Genomic DNA, 6,447 nt, shown 5'->3' on the forward strand with positions numbered 1-6,447 from the left:
GTATAGTGGTGTTTTTTTTTTTTAAGGAGTTGAAAATGTGAAGCACAAATAAATGAATAATAGTGTTTCCATTTCATCACTATTATTAACTGTAAACTCCACTCTATTTTCACTTATTTACTTTGTTCCCCTTTATAGATCTCAACAATAGATAAAACGTATAGCAAATTAGTTGTAAAATTATCATCACCCCTAAAAAACAGTATGATATAGAAAGTTATAGTGACTAATAATATGTTTGTTTGTGTACTAAATTAAGAGTAGAATATAATAAATTTGGAAAGTAAGATAGCTGCATTGGATGGCAACAAATGTCAAAAGATGATTGAGGATGACACACCAGGTTGCTGTTTGTCATCTACACTTTGTTGTTATCCATCATTTGAGTCATCTTATTCTTGGGAACCTTCTCATTTTGTCAAAGTGTGTTCAAACATATCACATGGAGGAAGGAGGGAAATTTTAGATTCGAAGTAAAGCTCAAGTTAAAGTGAAACTAACAAATTAAAATTACAACTCAAGTTTAATATTGTCACGCGGTTTCATTCGTACGTGAAATATATATTATGTTTATCATATACACTCAATGTGATTGTTTTGTACTTTTGTAGTATATATACTAGTATACATGGGGTCAAGAATAATATATACCCTTAAATAGTTAAATTAACTTATAACATTATTCATGTATGTCCAATACACATGAATGCGTGATAAGTGAAGGTTGTTATGAAACTAAGTGCACCAAAAATAAGAGAGGTAGGAGAAGATATATAGAATGTTACACAAAATGTGTAAAACGATATGGGATATGTATTAGTAGCTATACTAGTGGACAATTAATTAATTAATGAACATTATATTGTCACGCAACGAGGAAACATTTTCTTTTTCTTTTTCAGTAATTAGAAAGAAATGTAGCCATGTATTAAGATGTGCATGCTTGTTGCCACATATGCACTATGCACTTACGCAAAATGAGAGGCCGCATGGGTCTAAAGAGACAGCAATTAATTGGTGGCATTATTATCACTAATTAAATTGAATAATGTCATTTAGTGTAATGACCTCTTTTTTGGGTGGATTATAAATGTTAAAGGGATATGCAATGTCCAATGTATGTGCTTTTTCAATTTGAGACACACTCCAAACCAATGTATTATAATTGTTAGTATGTGACAACGCGCATGCACGAGCTCAAATTCAAATTGGAATTAATGCAACAACCATAATCGGGAGGTTTGGTCGTGCATGTGGAAATATCATTATGAAACAACTTTCCACATGCTAGCTTTACTATTCTAAAACTCCAAATTATTATTTAAAAAATTATATTTACATACTAAAATTATTATCAATTCTTATTAGTTATTATATCAGTGTTTTTTTATATTTTTTGCTTGTATTCCTAAAATTATAGATGATTTAATAAAAAATAAAAAATATAATTAAAAGAGAATGACGTTATCAATAATATGAAAGTTAGGTTATGGTCTTCATGTACTTAATCGTACTTATTATAATAATTATATATAAATTAATTGTTGATTTATAATTATAAGGCAAGGCAGAATGTAGTTGGGAATGGTTGTCACATCTTCCTTGGAAGGCAGCTCTAATCCAAAGCCATGCCATGTGCTTGGCGCAGTGATAGCTGCCTCTAGGCACAGAGGAGTAGTGAAGAGTGAAGACTACTATTCATTCATTATACGCGTGGTCCAATAATATTCATCCACGTAACCCCCATTTATTACTGTTTGAGATTGGATGTTGGATTTGGTGCCTGCGGGACCATACTTTATCAGTGATCATGTTCTCAGATTAAAGCGTGTCATTCTCACTCGCTCCTCATATCAACAACAATACCTATCTTTTTCTTTTTCTATTTTTTTAGTTTAAATAAGTTTTGGATTTAGTTTGAATGTTGTTTTAATTTTTGAATAAAATTTTAAAGATTTGTTTTAACTTTTACGGATAATTTGTTCATATGTTAAATGAAGATGTGATAAACTAAAATATTGATATAACATGGCGTATTATATAAATATTTTAATTTTTATTTTAGTATTTAAGAAAGTAAATTAATAAATAGATACTAAATTAAAATCTTTTAAATATTTTGGATTAAAATAAAAAAACTAAAATAAAAGCATTTTATAATAATGAAAATAAATTTTTTATTATCTTTTAAAATTGTAATTCACAGCAGAAGCTACTGGAACAAGCAACCACTTATAAAAGTCGAAACTTGTGTTGTAAAAAGTGAGAGAAAAAAAAAACACAACTAAAAAGATAAAAGGAAAAAAGAGAAAGAACGTTGCACGTGTCCTTCAATACCTGGCTCTTACCATTGCATGTTTACCAGATGTTGTGAGGAATGAAAAAAAAACGTGGAGTCGAGATTATCTGTAAAAAAATTAACCGAGACTTGCAAAATTTTATGAAAGTGAAAATCCGTCCTCTCGAATAGAAAATCGGAGTAGAGACTAATGCCTCATGACAATTAGGGGTGGCAACATGTATTCTATTCACGAGTACTCAATTCGATTTCATTCGATTGGGTAGGGTTGTCAATTCGATTCGTAGCGGATAGAGTAGGGTGCGGGTTGGATTCTCGTGTGGGTCGGATAGGGTGCGGGTTGAGCCTCAATCCTATCCGACCAACCCGCACCCTATATATTTATATAAAAATATGTTTTAAGTAGATGTTGAAGCAAAGACCTCTCACTAAATATAAAAGATTCTTAGTCACTAAAAAAATATCATTAATTGATAATTTAATATTTTTTTTACATAAAAGTCAATTCTATTTTAAATTATCATGAAATTATATAATAATTTTGCATCTTTTTTATAACCCGCGGGTAGGGTCAGGTATCCGCGGATTGAGAACGAGTAGGGTTAGGGTTGAGATATTCTCAACCCGCGGATAGAGTAGAATTGAGTTTATATAAAAATCTCAACCCGCGGGTAGGGTTCGGATTGGCTTCAAACCCTACCATATCCTACCCGTTGCCACCCCTAATGATGATCCATGAAACTTTCGCGAACAATAATTTACATAAATGCGTATATATAACTATATATACACTATAAAAAAAATGTTGAAAATGGTCAGATTTAATGGTGACAATTAACATCGCATTTAGCAATGAATTTGATAAAAAATTTGTCATGTCAAATGGATATTGGGCTTTCAATAGTAAATTTGTTAATAATATTTAGCAAAAAATACAATAAATTAGTGCCAAACTTTAGCATCAAATTTATTCGATGGTAGAGACATTTAATATAATGTTGCGTTTTGATGATCCACACTACGTTATTGTTGGAAATATCCGTCATTAAATTTGACGATAAGTGTGCCTTAATTGGAACCGCAAATTCCTCCTTTCTAACCTTCTCATCTCTCCTTTCTATCAACCTCTTTTGTCGCCGCAATGCAACGTTTCTATCGTTTCTACTTTTTCCACCTTTGCACCTGCGCCCCTCTTCAAGAATTTTTATTTGAACACTAGTTATTTCAAATTCTGTTATATTAAGTTAATTAATTAGTTGGTAGAGATTAGTTAGTTTAATTTTCTATTTTAGTGGATTTAGGTGGTTATGATATGTTAGATTAGATTCTGATATTGCTGAAAAATGTTGGATTATTAAGTTGTTTGCTGATTTCTGTTGCTGAAATTGTTAAAAAAAGTCTTGACTGTATTAATAATGATTGAGTTGTTTGTATGTTACTTTAGTAATGATTGAAAAAATTAACCAATTGAAAAGGGCTTATGGATATTTGGTTTGGATGGAACCCTTGAATGGTGGAGAAATTCGAATGTTAGAGAAGACTCTATCGAAATTTTCATAAGATTTCCAGTAAAATCGAAAAAATTAAAATTATATTTTCGAAATTATAATTAAGATTTCTTGTATTTTGGTTCATATTTATATATGTTTGTCATTGTTTAATTTATTCGTTTATTTTATTGCTTGGTTGATATATTAGTTTGTAATCTACGTCGCTGTATCGTGAGGTGACACTTACGGAGACCTTCAAATATACTCATATATTTTGAACGCAAACAATGAGAGATTTGCTTACAAGCGGTCTGTGACCTATTATGTGAGTTTAAATTAATCATAAGTTTCAATTTTATTTGGTTTAAAGTCAATTATTTAACTATTATCCTAATCACAACTAACGTGTGTATGACACAGGAGGAGTACACGCAGAGGTTGGAGACCGTGACCCAACAATTCAGCTGCCTAGTGGGGCCGACGATGCCGACTTCGAGACTCAGTGGTGGATCCCTTTAGGATTTAGCGCGAGACTACCTATGAACCCCACAAGAATCGCCGCTTCTAGTTGGGGTCGTTTTTTGCCAATAGCCTCCACTTCTCTGCGTTGGAGGCTTCCTCTGCCTCTGTCTTTGTCACCAGCCCTGCTGATTTCCAGGAATGTCGTCAACTTGAAGCAGGAGGTGCAGAAGCTAACACATGAACTTCACCAGCAGGTGGAGCAGTCTGAGTAGAGTTATCAAAAGATTCTTGCACGTGTTGCCTTGAGCTCAGACTTGACGAAAAAGTTGGAGCAGCTCGATTGATTACAGCAGCAAATGAAGGAGTACAACTAGCAGATGCGCGCTGGTTCTAGCGACACGACTGGTTCCAGCGACGACACTGCTGGTGGGGCATCAACGGTAGCACCTCCTCCGCCGCCTCGGCAAGGGAACCACGAGGTCGATGACGACGACGACGAAGATTACCAGGATCTTTAGGGTTTAGGATTTTACGCATTTTTGTTTGTCTATTTCATTGTATTATGCATTTGTAACATTTTGTTTCATTTAGACCATTTATTTTTTAATAAAATAATTTCTTGATTTTAGACAAAGTTAAATTTCTGCTAACAATTTTGTTAATAAAAGTCTAGTATTTGTGACTTAACTGTGTTAAAAAATTTTAAAAATAAAATTAAAATTACCGTATGATTTACTGTCGGATAAATCTGACGTTAATATGGCGGCTAAACACGTAAAACGGTGCCAAAGTTACCGTCAGATATATTCGATGGTAACCTTCAACGCAATCTTACCAAATCTATTGAAAAGGCCGACAGAAAATTCGCTGGTAATTAGCCTCAGACAAAATAATCTAATGGAAAGTAATTTTCGGTGACGTTTATTTCTTCAACCCAATGATGACAGTAAATTTGATGTAATCTATTTAGCGGCGAATTTATTTGATTAATACGTCGGTAAATTCGACGGTACTCAACATTTTTTTGTAGTGATAATTATGTAATCCTAATTCATTCCTAATATTTGTGAATTTTTTTTATTTTATTTCATTTATATGTTAGAAATATTATGTGTGTGTTGATTATGTTAAATTTATGTTAAAATTATATTTTAGTTTGATACATTTTAGTTAAATTATATTAAATTTTATTATGATTATGTTAAAATTTTAATTTAATATCCATAAATATCTGCGGTATCTATCTTTTCACAAAAAAAAAATGGAGACCTATGACAAAAATAAAGTAAAAACGAGAAATATTTTACTAAATAGATATAGGAAACAAAGATCGCCTTACGAATAGGGGTGTTCAAATTCAAACCGATCCAAATTAAACCGCTCATCCAATTCAATCCAAATCGAAAATCGATTAAAACTACACTAATTCGGATTTTATTGGATTCTATTTTTTACATACCGCTGTATCGGATCGGATTTCGGATCTACTTTTCATAATCGATCTAATCCAATCCAAACCGCATAATGTGCTATAATATTGTTATTTTATTATTATATTTACAATTATACTTATAACATGTTCAATTTTTTATAAATTTTTATATTATTCATGTATTATTATTATTTAATAAATATTTTATGTTCAAAATGTTATTATTTATTTATTTTAACTAACCTATAATTTTATTTCTATCGTTATGTTATCGTTAGTTTTTTAAGATATTATTGAGACTTGTTATGTCATTGTTGATTATTTAAAATTTGGGCAATCTACCTAATTAAATAAATTATGTAAATTGTTTACCTGAATACACAAAAGATAAACCTCTTACGTACATGTGCAATTTCAATTTTATATAAACCGTGAGAGCTAACCACGGTTTCTAGTTTGTGGTAAACCGTTGGAGGCTACAAGGTTTTATGGTTGGAAAAGGTTGGGCATAATCCGTGGCTACCTACCACGGATTATGAAGGAAAAAGCTAAGGTATAAACCGTGGTTGCTTCCCACGGTTTATGAAGAGGAGGACTTGAACGAAAACTCCTATAGGTTCCCACAGTTTACATGCAAAGTATAAATTATATTATCAAATTTTTTAAAAACCAAAATTTTTTATTTTTTATTCTTAAATTATATGATCAGATTTTTTTATTTAAATTAAAAAAATAAAATAAAGTCCAGCTATATCTAGTAGACA

The sequence above is a fragment of the Arachis duranensis genome, chromosome 3, assembly GCF_000817695.3.
Source record: "Arachis duranensis cultivar V14167 chromosome 3, aradu.V14167.gnm2.J7QH, whole genome shotgun sequence".
Taxonomy (NCBI): Eukaryota; Viridiplantae; Streptophyta; class Magnoliopsida; order Fabales; family Fabaceae; genus Arachis; species Arachis duranensis.